Genomic DNA, 18,544 nt, shown 5'->3' on the forward strand with positions numbered 1-18,544 from the left:
GGCAGATAACTTTTGCCCACATAGTATACAAAAGTTATAATTAATTAACCATTTGAAGTTTTTAGGAGTGTTAACTTGTTGCAGTTTCCTGTGAAGTATTAAAAAAGTTTGTGGACACCAAACCAACTATTCATTACATCTTATAGTTTTTTAGTAAAGTTACAATTTTCACGGTTGTAAAAATGTGCTTGGACAGTAAAATGAAATTAGTTTCTTTTTTAGAATGTCTACAATAACATCAATCTTCATTAATCTCGAAATAAACTCCTCTATAATTTTTTATTTATTCAAGATTTCAAGAAATTACTCAAATGGAATAAACTGTCTATAATTGAATACTTAATTTTTTTTAGTTTCTAAAGGTTTTTTAATAATAAGATAGGAAATAATCATATATATATTAAACCTATCAAGCTAATACTCGCCAGATCATATAAATTTTAATTCGCCTTTTCTCTTCCTTTCCGTTTTAACTAGAATTAGAGCTTTAAAATTAACTTCATTAAATCTACCCAGTTTAAAACTTTCAAAAGTTAAGACCTTAATTTATATAAAGTTCAATGAATCATATTTTAATTCTGTCTTTTGATAAAAAATTTAACTTAAAAAAAACTTATCGATTGATAATTAGAATAAACTAAGAAAATTCGTTTTGAAAATATATTTATACTGCAATATGTCATTAATATAAAACAGTTAATAAAACACAACACAGCTAAAACCTTAAAAGTAGTTTATTAGCGACTAAAAAAATTCTAAAATAAATACTTAAGACATTACAAATAAAATTATGTGAGTTTTATTTCTCTTTAGGTTCGAACTTTTTGCCACAGCCATTGAACGCGCACATTCCATCGTGTTTTTCACCCCATTTCGTGATGCAGTGTTCGTGGAAAACGTGGCCGCATTTTCCGAACGATGCGGGGCATTCCCCGGTCTTTCTGGCGGACAGGCACGAGATGCAATCGTCCTGGAGGTGGTGCTGGCAGATGGCGCAATTTTCATACTTGGTGTCGTACTCCCACGTGGCCACGGCGTAGATCCTCTTCACTGTAAACAGCTTTCTAGGTTGCTCTTGAGATTCTGCCTCGGTGGGTTTTGTCACGGAAGATGAAGTTGTTTTATCAGACATTTTTATTAGTTAGTTTCCTGCTAAAATTGTTTATTTTTGTGCGCTGATCTTTTTATATTTAACAGTTATTAAAAATTATTTTAAAATGTAACCAAACAATATTAAACGCATCCAATAAGCATTGACCTTACAGAATTTAATGTTGCTTTAAAACAAACAAAAGAATATTTTAAGCTACAATTTACTAATTTATATGTCTACAATTAAATTTATAAATATTTTGTGAAAAAACCTGTATCTATGAAAATTTAAAAATCACATAAAACTTTAAATAATTACAAATGATACCATGTTTTTTTTCAGTTTATAGTCAAATATGTATATACATTAACTATTATTCAAAAAAGTTTCTCATAAGGGTTGCCACTAGTTTTTACAAATTTTCTCGGGTTTTCAAATTTTTTTAAAGGTGTTTAAAGCACGCATCTTTGGGTCTGTTTTTAGTTAAGTTAAGTTTAAGGTAAGAAACTATTTTAAATAGTATAACAACATTGAAAAGACACTATAAAGCTACTTTAAAATGTGTTTAAAAAAAGGAATTTTGATGATGACAATAAATTTTGGTCTATATGGTAAATTTTGAGTCAAATTAAAGTTTTACAACTCAACATGATAAAAATGTTAGAAATTATATTTTTTTTTCAGCCTTTTAAGTGATTTTTGTTCATAATTTAAGGTTTTTTTCATAAATTCTCAATTTCCAGGTTTTCTTTTGATTGAACTGTCTAATTCCAGGATTTTTAGAATTTTAATTATTTTTTTACAACCCTTAATAAGTATTGATAATTAGCTTTGAATATTACCAAATACTTACCAAATTGCAAATATAAGAGGTAAAAATAAATTTTCAATTTCCAGGTTTTTTTGTATCTTAAATTTACAAACTCCAGGATTATTAGAATTCAGATTTTTTAATTCTTTAATAAGTATTTATAATAAGCTTTGAATTTTATCCAATAGTTACCTATTTTTAAGTAAAAGAGGTAAAAATTAAAGGATATCATATTGGAATTAGATAATAGTCTGCATATAGAAAAAAATTGTTTGAGATTTTTTTTTTTATTACAAAAATGTTTATTAGTTTTCAGGGTTGCCCTTTACTTTTGGTCAAATTTCTTAAGATTTTCAAAATTTATTCCATATTTTTTAAAGTACTTGTTTTTGTGCCTATTTTTAGTTTAAACTTAAGCTTAAGATGAAAAACTGTGTCAAATAGTATAAAAACATTGAAAAAATACTGTAAAGCTAAATTAATTGTGTTTTTTAATAAAAATTCTTTTTGATGATGACAAAAAACTTTTATCTTTATAGTAGATTTTTTGTGTCAAATAATTTTTTTTCTACTTAACATGTAAAAATTTGTTAAAATTTCAGGTTTTTATAAGATTATTTCAAAACTTCTCAAATTCAAGATTTTTCCAGTTTTTTTTTTTGCCTAAATTGTCAAATTCCAGTTTTTCAGGTAAAGTGGTAACCCTGAGTTTTCTAATGTGTAGGGTAACCTTGCCAAAATTTTGTCACTTAAAAAGTATTTAGGAACAAGAAATCTGTTTACAATAAGTATCTGAACTTTTTAAAAATTTATTTAGTATCTTTTTTTTTTTTTGGAAAATTACTAAAATTAAATAAATTCTTAAACTTTACATTTATCAAAAACTAACTTAGCTATTTTTTACAATTAAATCAAACATTAATAATGCAATTTTTTTATTTTTAAAAAAATAACATAATCAACTAATATAAAAATAAAGAAGATTATAATTTAAAAACAATGCACCATCAAAAACTATTTACATGAAAACATTTTTTAAATTAAATACAGCATTCTAGAAAAGTTAGATATATATCTATAAATTTAACTTTTAATATTTTGAGAACAAGTTAAAAACTAACAAACAAATCAGTTATTCTAAGTACATTTTCTAAAACATTTAAAAAAAACATTTTTTAATGGCACATTATTGCTTACCTGATGAAATATAAAAATATTAACCAAAAACTACAAAAAATTTAAATCTTAAACCACTATTTGAGGAACCTTCTTTAAGAAATGTACAAGTCAAATGAATTAAGTCTTTAAAATCTTTGAGTAAACCAAAAAAAAAAGCCAATTTAATCGTCAGGTTTTTTATTTTGGAAGGTCTCTAAATTATATAAAAAGCAGGGACAGAATTCAAAGTAACAATTTTTTTTTTCATTTTATTTCTGCTTGGCGTTGATTAAAACTATCTGAAAAGTAAACTTTACTACAATTTAATTTTTATTTTTAACGCTTTACTTTTAAACTAGTTTCAAGCACAGTTAAACAGAGCTTAAAATGATAGAAACAAAGAGTTCTGAATACTGAATAATTTAAAGTTACTCGCTCAAGTAGTTACTGGCGATATTCTCACCGCTAATGTGGAATGTTGTCTGAAACAATTTAAATACTTTTTCAACTTTTACTCCAACATGTGGATTAACTATTGTCATATATTTGTTAATGTGGACAAAAACAATGATTGCTCGAAATTTTTTGGATCAACGACCTTGACACACAAAAATACCACTCGGTCAACCAGTTGCATACCCAACTTAATCAAAATAATAATGAGCTAAATACGAAAAAATAACTTTACAGTTAATATTTAAACTCTAAAACGAAAAACTCTATAAAAATGAGACTATTAGACTATACAACATTGATTTTTTTTTTTAAATATCAAAGAAAAAAAAAATTGTATAATACTATCTAACATTATATATAAATAAAATATACCACAGACGTATTAACACAAAAACATCTGTGGTATATATCCGATAAGCTTAGCTTATCGTGATCTCTAGGATTTAACGCCTTTTAATGTTACATCTTACATAAAATATATAGAACTCTTCGATAAAAGGTAAAGTTATAATCTGAAATGTTTTTAATCTTTAAGTTTATTAATGATTTCAGCATTTAGTTTAATCCTTTTTATCATTAAAAAAAAGAGAAAAAAATTCTTTTATTTATTGTTAATTTTAATTTATTATTTATTTTTTAAGGGTTCAAACGTTGATGTAAAATTTATTATTATCTATTTTTAGTATGTTGCCTTTGAAACCTTCTGTTGTTTTGCTAAACACATATGCCCTTACTAAAATTTTTTTTAACCATCTACGCTATTTTTAAGTAGCTTTTTATTACAACTTAAAATAACTTATTATAACTTTTAAAAAAATTTTCGTTGATAAACATTAAATAAAACTTTTTGTTCATATTTAAGTTTTTCAACCTGTTTAAAAGCTACTACTATTGTTTTGAATATTGAAACTTAAAAAAATGTTTTCTTTTCGGAATCTTTTGAATAGACCTGACTTGTTTTATATCCACTCACTAACAAACTGAATAACGAAAATTTAATATTATTTTGTCTAAATGTTTTAAAAAGGTTAGAAAAAGTTTAAAATTTAATGTTATGTAAAAGTAGTCAAAAATTGTGTGACATGGTTTTGAATTTCAACAATTAATCTAAACCAGAGTTTTCCAATGTCGGCCATGAGCAGCAATGGGGGCAAAGGGGGTACTAAAGTACTAAAGGAGCCACATGGGGGCATGAGGTCATAATTTAAAACTTAAACTAAATATTCTTGAGTTGCTGGTAAAGAGCAAATACAGGTTTTAAGTGCTTTTAATGGTATTTTTCGAATAATGTTGTTGAAGGGGGCAATGGCTTTTTTAATTCCTTTAAAGGGGGGCATTTGAAGAAGTTTGGGAAACCCTGGTGTAAATTTAGTATAATTTTCAGTAATTTCAAAAAAAATTTGTGATCAAAATTTACAAATTTTTAAAGGTTTGTTTAGGGTTCAATAGAATTCTTAGCCTACTCGTAGGAAATATATTTCAAAATAAAATAAAAATTTAAAAATATACAGTTAAATTATAATTCCCAAATAAATTTTACATTTATCAAAAACTAACTTAATTATTTTTTACAATTAAATCCAACATTAATAATGTAATTTTTTTTTATTAAAGAAAAAAACATAATCAACTAATATGCAGAAGATTATAAATTAAAAATAATGCACCATCAAAAACTATTTACATGAAAACATTTTTTAAATTAAATACAGCATTCTTGAATAGTTAGAAATATATCTATAAATTTAACTTTTAATATTTTGAGAACAAGTTAAAAACTAACAAACAAATCATTTATTCTAAGTAAATTTTCTAAAAAATTTAAAATAAAACATTTTTTAATGGCACATTATTGCTTACCTGATGAAATATAAAATTGTTAACTAAAAACTACAAAAAATTTAAATCTATAACCACTATTTGAGGAACCTTCTTTAACAAATGTACAAGTCAAATGAATTAAGTCTTAAAAACTTTGAGCAAACCAAAATAAAGCCAATTTTGTCGTCAGGTTTTATATTTTGGAAGGTCTCTAAATTATATAAAAAGCAGAGACAGAATTCAAAGTAACAAGTTTTTTTTTTCATTTTACTTCTGCTTGGCGTTGATTAAAACTATCTGAAAAGTAAACTTTACTACAATTTAATTTTTATAAATAACGCTTTACTTTTAGTCTAGTTTTAAGCAAAGTTGAACAAAGCTTTAAAAGATATAAACAAAGAGTTCTGAATACTAAAATAACACGCTCGAGCAGTATCTGGCGATATTCTCATCGCTAATCTGGAAATTTTTCTAAAATAAGTTGAATACTTTTTCAACATACTTTTACTCCAACATTTGGATCAACTATTGCCGTATATTTGTTAAAGTGGACAAAAACAATGATTGCTCAAAATTTTTTGGTTCAAGGACCTGGACACACAAAAATACCACTCGGTCAACCAGTTGCATACCCAACTTAATCAAAATAATAATGAGCTAATTACGAAAATATAATTTTATAGTTAATATTCAAACTCTAAAACGAAAAAATATATAAAAATGAGATTATTAGACTATACAACATTAAATTTTTTTATTAAAAAATACCAAAAAAAAAACTTGTATAATATTATCTAACATTATATATACATAAAATATACCACAGATGTATTAACACAAAAACATCTGTGATATATATCCAATAAGGTTAGCTTATTGAGATCTCTAGAATTTAACGCCTTTTAATGTTACACCTTACATAAAATATATACACTGAACTCTACGATAAAAGGTGAAGTTATAATCTGAAATGTTTTTAGTCTTTAAGTTTATTAATGATTTCAGCAATTAATTTAAACCTTTTTATCAAAAAAAAAAAGAGATAAAAACTATTTATAGTTATTGTTAGTTTTTATTTTTTATTTTTTGTTTAAGGGTTTAAACTTTGATATAAAATTTATTATTATCTATTTTTAGCATGTTGCCTTTAAAACCTTCTGTTGTTTTGTTAAACACATATGCCCTTACTAAAAACTTTCTTAAACGTATATGCTATTTTTTAAGTAGCTTTTAATATCAACTTAAAATAACTTATTATAACTTTTTATAAACAATTTTCGTTGATAAAAATTAAATTAGACTTTTTGTTCATATTTAAGTTTTTCAACCTGTTTAAAAATTACTAATATTGTTTTGAATGTTGAAACTTAATTTTTTTTTTCGGAAACTTTTGAATAGACCTGACTTGTTTTATATCCACTCACTAACAAACTAATAACGAAAATTTGATATTATTTTTCTCTAATTTTTTCATGAAGGTTAGAAAAAGTTTAAAATTTAATTATGTATATAAAACTAGTTAAAAAACTGTGTGACATAGTTTTTAATTTCAACAATCTAAACTATAATTTCTTTAAGTGGGTCAAAAGGTCCATTTTGGGGCCCTGAGCAGTAAAGGGGACAAAGGGGGGCATGATTAGTAAAGGAGCCACAGAGAGGCATAAAGTCATAATTTGAAAGTTAATTGAAAGAGTTGCTAATGAAGAACAAATAAAGGTCTTAAGTGCTTTTATCTTTTATATTCAATCTTGAAACTAGCCTAAAAACTTGGTAGAAAAGTTTTTAATTTTACAAAATAGGTGAAGAGTTGCATTTTTAAAATGTTTATATCATAGTTTAAATGTTAACGAATGTAAATTAGTCACGTGTTCAAAATGAACCAATCAGGGTAGTTGTTTAATTTTAATTGACGAAAATAACTGTTTTTAATTTTATAAAAGGTTTTTTTTTGGAAAAAATACTTTTCTGTATGCTCTTTTTTACTAAGTAGATCCGAATCGGCCGGATCTCTGTTAGGATCCGGCCGGAACCGGTTTTTTTTTATATCAAGATCCGGCCGGATCCAGATATCAGACAAAAATGGCAACATCCGGCCGGATCCTAATTTGAAATCAAATCAATATCACTACCCCGACCCGGATAGTGAGTCCGGTACATCACTATTTATGATACTAACTAAAAAAACACAACACAGTTAACTAGAATCTTAATTTTATTAGTGAATAAAAATTTTCTAAAATAAGCACCTTAGACTTTAAAATTATTTGAATTTTAATCTATCTTCTTATCTTTAGGTTCGAACTTTTTGCCACAGCCATTGTACGCGCACATTCCATCGTGTTTTTCACCCCATTTCGTGATGCAGTGTTCGTGGAAAACGTGGTCGCATTTTCCGAACGATGCGGGGCATTCCCCGGTCTTTCTGGCGGACAGGCACGAGATGCAATCGTCCTGGAGGTGGTGCTGGCAGATGGCGCAATTTTCATACTCGGTGTCGTACTCCCACGTGGCCACGGCGTAGATCCTCTTCACTGTAAACAGCTTTCTAGGTTGCTCTTGAGGATCTGCCTCGGTGGGTTTTGTCACGGAAGATGAAGTTGTTTTATCAGACATTTTTATTAGTTAGTTTCTTGCTAAAATTTAACAGATTATTATGTGTAACAGTTATTAAAAAATGTTTAAAATGTAACCGCGCCGTGTTAACCGCACCTAATGAGCATTTACCTTACAGGGTATGTTGTTGTTTAAAATTAAAAAAAAAATAAAATTAATATAAAAAATTACAAAATTTATATGTTTACAAATAAATTTCTAAATATCTTATGAAAAAGTATATATTGAATTTTAATATCATATATAATTATTAATAATTATAAAGGGAACCACGTTTAACTTTCAGTTCATAGCCAATTATGTATTAACATTATCTATTACTATTAAAAAAAAGGTAATCATTCATCAGGGTTGTCACTAGATTTTGGCAAATTTTTTTCAGGTTTTCAAATTTATTCCAGTTTTCTAAAGTACTTCTTTTTGGGTTTATTTTCAGTTTTAACTTAAATTTAAGGTAAAATGGTGTTAAATAGTATAAAAAACATTAAAATAATATTTTGAAGCTACTTTAAATGTGTTCTTTAATGAAAAATTTTTGATAATAACAAAATATGGATTTTTATGGTAACTTTTTCTATCAAATTAAAATTCTACTACTTAATATGTATTTAATGTCTGAAATTATAGTTTTTTCCAGTCATTTTAGTGACTTTTGTTCAAAATTCTAAGTTTTTTTTTTTTAAATTTCCAAGTTTTTCCGGTTTTTTTTTGCATAAATTGTCAAATTCCAGGATTTTTTAGAATTCAAAAACAGTTTTGCAACCCTGTGATAAGAATTGATAATTTGATTTAAATATATCCAATAGTTGCCAAATTGCAAGTAAAAGAGAATAAAATCAAAGTATATCATATTGAGATTAATAATGGTCTGCAATTAAAAAAAAAGTGTTGTTTATGACATCTTAATTTTTTTGTTTAAAAATTGGTTTTTAGTTTTTAACCACTCACATTTGGCAAATTATCTCCAGGTTTTCAAAATTTATTCTAGGTTTTTTAGTTTGCTTGTTTTTAGGTCTATTTTTATTTGAAGATAACATATGTTAAATAATGTAAAAACACTGAAAAGATACTGTAAACCTAATTCAAATGTATTTTTTAACAGAAAAACTATTAATGATGACAAAAAATGTTATCTATATGATAGATTTTATGTGTCAAACAAAAATTTTTCTACTAAACATGTAAAAGTTGTTTAAAATTCCAGGTTTTACTAGGATTTTTTTATTTCTTAAATTCCAGACTTTTCTAGTTTTTTTTTTTGCCTAACTTGTTATAATCTAGGTTTTTCTAGGTTTTCAGGTATAGTGGCAATCCTGATTTTTCTAGTGTGTAGAGTAACCTTGCCAAAAGTTGTCACTTACAGAGTGTTTAGAAACAAGAAACCTAGTGACAATAAATAATCTGAGCTCATAAAAATATTTATTAAATATTTTTTTTTTTTGAAACTTGCTTAAATAAATAAAAAATTATTTATTAAGACTCAAGGGTTTATAGATTTTGACTATTCTTTACAATTGAAGTGTAATTTAACATAAAATATAATAATTTATATAATGATAAATAGAATTATAACTTAAAATAATGCACAATCTTAAACTATTTATATACTTTTGTTTTAATTAGACACAGCTGGTTTAAAATAGTTCAGTTCTTATTTTTATGCACCATTTTTTATTAATTTGAAATACATTTATAAATTTAAATCTATTTTGATATCTTGAGATCAAGTTTAAAACTAACTATCAGATCAGCTATTTTAAGTAAAGTTTCTGAAACATTTAAAAATATTTTTAATGCCCAATTATTACTTTACTGATGAAATAAAAAAAAAGTTAAACAACAACAAAAAATTAAAATTTATTATTAGCCCTTGAAGAACCTTCTTCAACAAATGTACAATAAAAATAGTTTATTTTTTAAAAGTTTTTCAAGGAAACCAAAAAAAAAACCATTTTAGTTGTCAGTTTTTTTTTTCAAAGATCTCTAGTTTATATAAAAAGCAGGGACAGATTTTAAAATAACAAGTATTTTTTATTTGTTTACTGCTCAGCAATGACTAAAACTATTTTTAAAATAAACTTTACCATTATTTAAACTTTGTATATTTATATTTAAATGTTAAGTAAAAACATTTTGATGTGACACAAAAAATCTATCATATAGATAAATATGGTCTGCAACTAAAAAAAAAAAACTATTTTAGACATCTTAATTTGAAAAAAAAAGGTTTTTAGTTTTTAGGGTTGCCACTAACTTTTGACTAATCTTCTCCATGTTTTAAATTTTATTCCAGGTTTTTTTAAAGTACTTGTTTTTGGTCTATTTTTAATTTAAGGTAAAAAACTTTGTTAAATAGTATAACAACATTAAATGATACTGCAAAGCTACATTAAAGCTTTTTATTATAAAAAATTTTAATGATGACAAAATTTTTTTTTATCTATATGATAAATTTTTTGTGTCATATCAAAATATTTTTACTTAACATGTTAAAGTTATTAATTTTTTAGATTTTTTACAAAATTTTTACAATTTTAGAATTTTCCAGGTTTTTTTTTGCCTATCTTATCATAATTTTTACATTTATCAAAAACTAACTTAGCTATTTTTGCAATTAAATCCAACATTAATAATGTAATTTCTTCAAAATTTAAAGAGAAATATAATCAATTGATATAAAAATAAAGAAAATTATACATTAATAATAATGCACCATTAAAAACTATTTACGTATAAACATTTTTACAAATATATACAGGATTTTTGAAAAGTTGTAAATATATTTATAAATTTAACTTTTAATATTTTGAGAACAAGTTGAGAACTAACAAACAAATCAGTTATATTAAGTAATTTTTCTAAAAATTTTAAAAAAAAACATTCTTTAATGGCACATTATTGCTTACCTGATGAAATATAAAAAATGATAAACCAAAAACTACAAAAAGTTTAAATATTAAACTATTCTTTGAGGAACCTTCTTTAACAAATGTACAAGTCTAATGAATTAAGTCTTAAAAGTCTTTGAGTAAACCAAAAAAAAAACCAATTTAGTCGTCAGATTTTTATTTTGGAAGGTCTTTAAATTATGTAAAAAACAGGGACAGAATTCAAAGTAAAAAGTTTTTTTTTTCATTTTATTTCTGCTTGGCGTTGATTAAAACTATCTGAAAAGTAAACTTTACTACAATTTAATTTTTATAAATAACGCTTTACTTTTAATCTTTTTATTCGTTACTTTTTGGTGCCATTTTTTTTTTCGTTATTTGTTCTTGGCAATAACTTTGTTAAACACAAGTAGAAATCGCTTAACAAAAGTTCATAATATTAACTTAAGTAAACATTTAAATTTACCATTCAATAAAAAATAATCAGAGAAAAAATAAATATTTAAAAAAAAAACACTAAAAGATAAATTAACAAAAAAACAAAAAAAAAGTTACTGAGCGAGGGTATGGGTTAGGGGTAACAAATATAATAAAAATAAAGCTAATAAATATTGATAAATAAATAATCAAACTAGTAAATATAGTTTTTAAAAAAATTATTAAATGACAATCAAGTAAATAAGAAAAGAAAAAAATCTACCGACCGAGGGTAAGAGTTAGAGATAACAGTGATAGTACTACAAAAATTTTTTTAAATAATAAACAAAATTAATAAAAAAATTATTTAAAAAGAAAATTTTAACCTGTGCAAAAATTTCTGCTCGTGCAAAAGTGTCATCGTGCAATTTTATCCTCTCGTGCAAAAGTATCCTCGTGCAAATTTGACAGCTACCTGTCTTTTATAAAAGTTTTGAAACTTACTCTAGATATTCTTTAGTTGCTAATGAAGAGCAAAAACAAAAGGCAATAAGTGATTTTTATGATTTTGAGTAATCTTGTTGAAGGGGGCCATGGCTTTTTTAATTTCTTTAAAATGGGCCATTTAAAAATCATTTTGGAAACCCTGATATAAACTCAATATATTTTTAAGTAATATCAAAACAAGTTAGTAATCAAAATTTACAATTCTTTTAGATTTAATTTAATATTCTATATAATTCTAAGCTTATTCGTATGTAATTAATTAAAAAAATTGAATAAAAAGTATTAAAAAATATAGTTAAATTAGAAGTTAAACAAAAAATAGAATTGTTTTTGTAACGTGAATTTTACAAAGATGTATATCACAATTAGTTTAAGTTAAGCTGAAATAGTTGTTTTTGTTTGTTAAAATTTGTTTTCGGTTTGCAAACAGTTTGTTTAAATCACTTGAATTTTTTTATTATTATTTCACTTTTTAAGAATATTTGTTAAGTTTTATTATTTTATTTTCGAAGTTTAGCTGTTAAGTATTAGGAGTCATTTTATTTAAAACAGTTCAACCAATTACTAGTATTAACTTTTATTGATTAAAACAGGATTTCATCTACTCACACCAATATACACTAGAAATTTGTAAACACTTTTAAAAATACATGGTTATCCTACAGTTATATGACTATACTCATTTCATGCCAGTTTAAAACTATTAAGACCTCAAACTATAAAAGTTCAATGAACTATTCTATTCGTGTCTTTTGATAATCAACTTTTCCAGATACTTTGTCTAAAAAATTTGCTTTCATTAATATGATGCACTAAAAATTGATAACTAGAATAAACTAATATATGTTTATTTTTGACAATTATTTATATTGCAATATGTCATTTATGATAATCACTAAAAAATACAACACAGTTAACTAGAACCTAATATTTTATTAGCGACTAAAAATTTTCTAAAATAAATACTTAAGACATTAAAATTATTTGAATTTTAATCCATCTTCTTATCTTTAGGTTCGAACTTTTTGCCACAGCCATTGAACGCGCACATTCCATCGTGTTTTTCACCCCATTTCGTGATGCAGTGTTCGTGGAAAACGTGGCCGCATTTTCCGAACGATGCGGGGCATTCCCCGGTCTTTCTGGCGGACAGGCACGAGATGCAATCGTCCTGGAGGTGGTGCTGGCAGATGGCGCAATTTTCATACTTGGTGTCGTACTCCCACGTGGCCACGGCGTAGATCCTCTTCACTGTAAACAGCTTTCTAGGTTGCTCTTGAGAATCTGCCTCGGTGGGTTTTGTCACGGAAGATGAAGTTGTTTTATCAGACATTTTTATTAATTAGTTTCCTGCTAAAATTATTTCTTTTTGTGTGCTTATATTTTTATACTTTAGAGTTATTAAAAATTATTTTAAAATGTAACCAAACAATATTAAACGCATCCAATAAGCATTGATCTTACACAACTTAATGTTGCTTTAAAACAAGCAAAAGAACAAATTAAGCTACAAATTACTAAATTTATATGTCTACTAATAAATAACTAAGTATCTTGTGAAAAATTCTGTATCTATAAAAATTTAAAAATCACATAAAACTTTAAATAATTACAAATTTTACCATGTTTTTTTTTCAGTTTATAGCCAAATATGTATATAAATTAACTGTTATTCAAAATAATTTCTCATAGGGGTTGCCACTAGTTTTTGACAATTTTTCTCCAGGTTTTCAAATTTTTTTAAAGGTGTTTAAAGAACACATTTTCGGGTCTATTTTTAGTTTTAAGTTAAGTTTAAGGTAAGAAACTATTTTAAATAGTATAACAACATTGAAAAGATACAATAAAGCTACTTTAAGAATGTGTTTAAAAAAAGGAATTCTGATGATGACAATAAATTTTGGTCTATATGGTAAATTTTGAGTCAAATTAAAATTTTACTACTTTACATGTTAAAATTGTTAAAAAATATTTTTTTCCAGCCTTTTAAGTGATTTTTGTTCATAAGTTCTCAGTTTCCAGGTTTTTCAAGGGTTTTCTTCTGCTTAAACTGTCAAATTCCAGGATTTTTAGCATTTAAATTTGTTTTTGCAACCCTTAATAAGTATTGATAATTATCTTTGAATATTACCAAACACTTACGAAAATGCAACTAAAATAGGTAAAAATGAATGGGTATCATATTGGAATTAAATAATGGTCTGCAACAAGAAAAAAAATTATTTGAGACTTCTTGATTTTTTTTTGTTACAAAAATGTTTTTAGTTTTCAGGGTTGCCCTTAAGTTTTGGTCTATTTTCTCCAGATTTTCAAAACTTATTCTATGTTTTTTTAGTACTTGTTTTTGAGTTTATTTTTATTTAAACTTAAGTTTAAGGTAAAAATCTATGTCAAATAGTATAAAAACATTAAAAATATAGTGTAAAGATAAATTAATTGTGTTTTTTAATAAAATTTCTTTTTGATGATGACAAAAAACTTTTATCTTTATGGTATATTTTATGTGTCAAATCAATTTTTTTCTACTTAACATGTAAAAATTTGTTAAAATTTCAGGTTTTTTTTAAGTTTATTTCAAAACTTCTCAAATTCCAGATTTTTCCAGGTTTTTTTTTTGCCTAAATTTTCAAATTCCAGTTTTTCAGGTAAAGTGGCAACCCTGAGTTTTCTAATGTGTAAGGTAACCTTGCCAAAAGTTTGTCACTTAAAAAGTATTTAGGAACAAGAAATCTGTTTACAATAAGTATTTGAACTTTTTTAAAATGTTTATTTACTATTTTTTTTCTTTGGAAATTTACTAAAATTTTACAAATTCTTATATTTTACATTTATCAAAAACTATCTTAGCTATTTTTTACAATTAAATGCAAAATTAATAATGTAATTAATTTAATATTTAAAGAAAAATATTATCAATTAATATAAAAAGAAATAAAATTATACATTAATAATGCAACATCAAAAACTGTTTACGTATAATATTTTTTAAATTATTTACAGCATTTTTTAATAGTTAGAATTATATTTATACATTTAACTTTTAATATTTTGAGAACAAGTTAAAAACTAACAAACAAATTGGTTATTCCAAGTAAATTTTCTAAAACATTAAAAAAAAAAATTAATGGCACATTATTGCGTACCTGATGAAATATAAAAAAAATTAACCAAAAACTACAAAAAATTCAAATCTTAAACTAGTCTTTGAGGAACCTTCTTCAACAAATGTACAAGCCAAATGAATTAAGTTTTAAAATTCTTTGAGCAAACCAAAAAAAAAGCCAATTTAGTCGTCAGGTTTTATATTTTGGAAGGTCTCTAAATTATATAAAAAGCAGGGACAGAATTCAAAGTAACAAGTTTTTTTTTTCATTTTACTTCTGCTTGGCGTTGATTAAAACTATCTGAAAAGTAAACTTTACTACAATTTAATTTTTATTTATAACGCTTTACTTTTAGTCTAGTTTTAAGCAAAGTTGAACAAAGCTTAAAAAGGTATCAACAAAGAGTTCTGAAAGATTAATTTAAAATAACACGCTCGAGCAGTATCTGGCGATATTCTCATCGCTAATCTGGAAATTCTGCTAGAATAAGATACTTTTTCAACTTACTTTTTCTCCAACATGTGGATCAACTATTGCCGTATATTTGTTAAAGTGGACAAAACAATGATTGCTCAAAATTTTTTGGTTCAAGAACCTGGACACACAAAAAGACCACTCGGTCAACGAGTTGCGTACCCAATTAATCAAAATAATAATGAGCTAAATACGAAAAAATAACTTTACAGTTAATATTTATACTCTAAAATAAAAAACTCTATAAAAATGAGACTATTAGACTATACAACATTAAAGATTTTTCTAGAAAATATCAAATAAAATATTAAAAAAAGTTGTATAATACTATCTAACATTATATACATAAAATATACCACAGATGTATTAACACAAAAACATCTGTGGTATATATCCAATAAGCTTAGCTTATCGGGATCTCTAAGATTTAACGCCTTTTAATGTTACATTTTTCTTAAAATATATATTGAGCTCTATGATAAAAGGTAAAGTTATAATCTTAAATGTTTATAATCTTTAAGTTTATAGATGATTTTAGCAATTAATTTAATACTTTTTATCATTTAAAAATAAAAAAACTTATTTTAGTTATTGTTAGTTTTTATTTTTTATTTATTGTTTAAGGGATTAAACGTTGATATGAAATTTATTATTATCTATTTTTAGTGTGTTGCCTATAAAACCTTTTGCTAAACACATAAGCCCTTACTAAAATTTTTTTTAATAAGTAGCTTTTTATAACAACTTAAAATAACTTAACACAACTTTTTATAAATAATTTTCGTTGATAAACATTAAATTAAACTTATTGTTCATATTTAAGTTTTTCTACCTGTTTAAAAACTACTACTATTGTTTTAGATACTAAAACTTAAAAAAATATTTCTTTTTTGGAAACTTTTCAATAGACCTGACTTGTTTAACATCCACTCACTAACAAAATTAATAACTAAAATCTAATATTATTTTTCTCTAATTGTTTCAGTAAGGTTAGAAAAAGTTTAAAATTTAGTTATAAAAAACTAGTCAAAAAATTGTGTGACATGGTTTTGAACTTCAACAATTAATCTAAACCAGAGTTTTCCAATGTCGGCCATGAGCAGCAATGGGGGCAAAGGGGGTACTAAAGTACTAAAGGAGCCACAGGGGGGCATGAGGTCATAATTTGAAACTTAAACCTGGATACTCTTGAGTTGCTGGTGAAGAGCAAATAAAGGTCTTAATTGATTTTAATGGTGTTTTTTGAATAATATTGTTGAAGAGGGGCAATGGTTTTTTTAATTTCTTTAAAGGTCAATTGAAGAAGTTTGGGAAACCCTGGTGTAAACTTAATATAATTTTCAGTAATTTGAAAAAAAATTGTGATCAAAATTTACAAATTTTTTAAGGTTTGTTTGGAGTTCAATAAAATTCTAAGCTTACTCGTAAGAAATGTATTTAAAAATAAAATAAAAATTTAAAAACAGACGTTAAATTATAATTAAAACATAAAATTAGAAAAAATTTTTATAGAGTAATTTTTACAAAGATGTATATCACGATTAGCTTGTAAGTTGATCTAATGTAGTTTTTTTTTTGACATTCTATTTGATTTACTAGTTTTGAAATATAAAAATAAGTTTTACCATCTTTTGAAAACTAATAATCTAAAATACGATTATAAAAACAATTTAAAGTAACAGGTGTGAGGTAAATTATACAACAGTACACTTTTAAAACAATATTTAGATAATAAAATATAAGTTGTTCGCAAAGTGCTAGGCTTACGGTTTTTTGTTAATATTTATACAAATAAAGTTACATTAAGTAATATTTATAAATAGCATACCAAATCGATGATTGAACATTAGTTCACATATGTAGTAAACATATATGATACAGCTTATATCAATTTGTATTCACAGCTGAAAGATAAAAGTTAAAAACGTTGCTCCAAAAATAAAAACTCAAGTATTTTTTATATTCTAAAATTTTAAAGTATGTATTTCAAAACCAAAGCTTGTCTGCATCAGACCAGACATTTTGTAATACATTTTCTGTGTAAAAATTAATTCTTTTTATAAACCAATTTGGAACATTAACAGAAAGCCAAGTATCTACAACAGACATGTTTATTTGAGTGTTTGTTTTTTTAATTTTTTTTTTAAGGTAAATTAAGAGAACAATAAGTTTATATAAGTTTTCAAAGTTAGGTACAAATATAAGATTTTATAATGCTATTTCATTATTTATCCAAAAGTAAGTTTTAAGTCGTAATTCTGATAGGTAGCTTTTAATCTAGATAAAAAATGTGATACAAACTTTTGTAAGTTGAACAATATAACTTATAGTACATATTAACATCTTGTAAACATATTATTTTCATGACTTTTCTCTTATGTACACTATAACTTTCACAACTCAGTGTTTAGGTTTAAAGAAAACGCTTTTATTAAAGTAAACAATTTGCAAGCAAACTTAGTTGCACTTATTTTTGTTTATCAACTTTCTAAAATATTAATTTAAGAAATATTTACCTGTTATTATCTTTGAATTGTTTATCTTTTGATAGAGTTTTGCAAAGTTACCAAAACTTATTGTTATAGTAATAAAGTGTACAAAATTTCTTACTAAACACTTTAGCAATTCTAATTTCCTTTTATGTCTTTTTTCTGGGGTTGTACAGACTTCAGAAAACCTATTAAAAAACTCCCATGTAGTAACCTTTGCTGAACAACGATTGTACAAAATGTACAAAAATTCAGACTAAACAACGCTTTTCTTTAGCAATTCTAATTTTCTTTTATGTCCTTTTTTTTGGGGCTGTACAGACCCCAGGAAACCAGTTTCCAGGAAACCAAGCTTCCAAAAATAATTTTGGTAAACGCCTCCGTGGCAGGAAAACAACTTCTCCTTTCCTACTCTATTACCAATTTACTTTTTATCCGTGTAACTTATAAGAGCCCAATGACATCCAAAATCGCCCCGATATTGTCTCATTTGGTAAATCCTGATTTAAAGACAAAGTGCACACTATTTATAGTCTGACAATAATAAAATATGCATAGGTAGCAACTTAGCTTGTATTTTATATCAAAATAAAATCTTCAATCAAAAAAAGCAAAAGTGTGCTTTTTATTTGTAAGTATCATATACCTTATTTCTTATAGATTCAAACACTATTATTTTAATACAAACGATAGCTTTATCCTTTTTAATGGTG

The 18,544-nt window shown here is 24.9% G+C and overlaps 2 pseudogenes; both read right to left on the bottom strand.

The window, feature by feature from the left end:
* Nucleotides 1-799: 799 nt before the first annotated feature.
* LOC145829164 (RING-box protein 1 pseudogene) lies at nucleotides 800-1,132 on the bottom strand (annotated as a pseudogene).
* Nucleotides 1,133-12,755: 11,623 nt separating this feature from the next.
* Nucleotides 12,756-13,097, bottom strand: LOC145829165 (RING-box protein 1 pseudogene; annotated as a pseudogene).
* Nucleotides 13,098-18,544: the final 5,447 nt, after the last annotated feature.

Source organism: Thalia democratica, chromosome 2, assembly GCF_965202585.1.
Source record: "Thalia democratica chromosome 2, ktThaDemo2.hap1.1, whole genome shotgun sequence".
NCBI classification, from domain to species: domain Eukaryota; kingdom Metazoa; phylum Chordata; class Thaliacea; order Salpida; family Salpidae; genus Thalia; species Thalia democratica.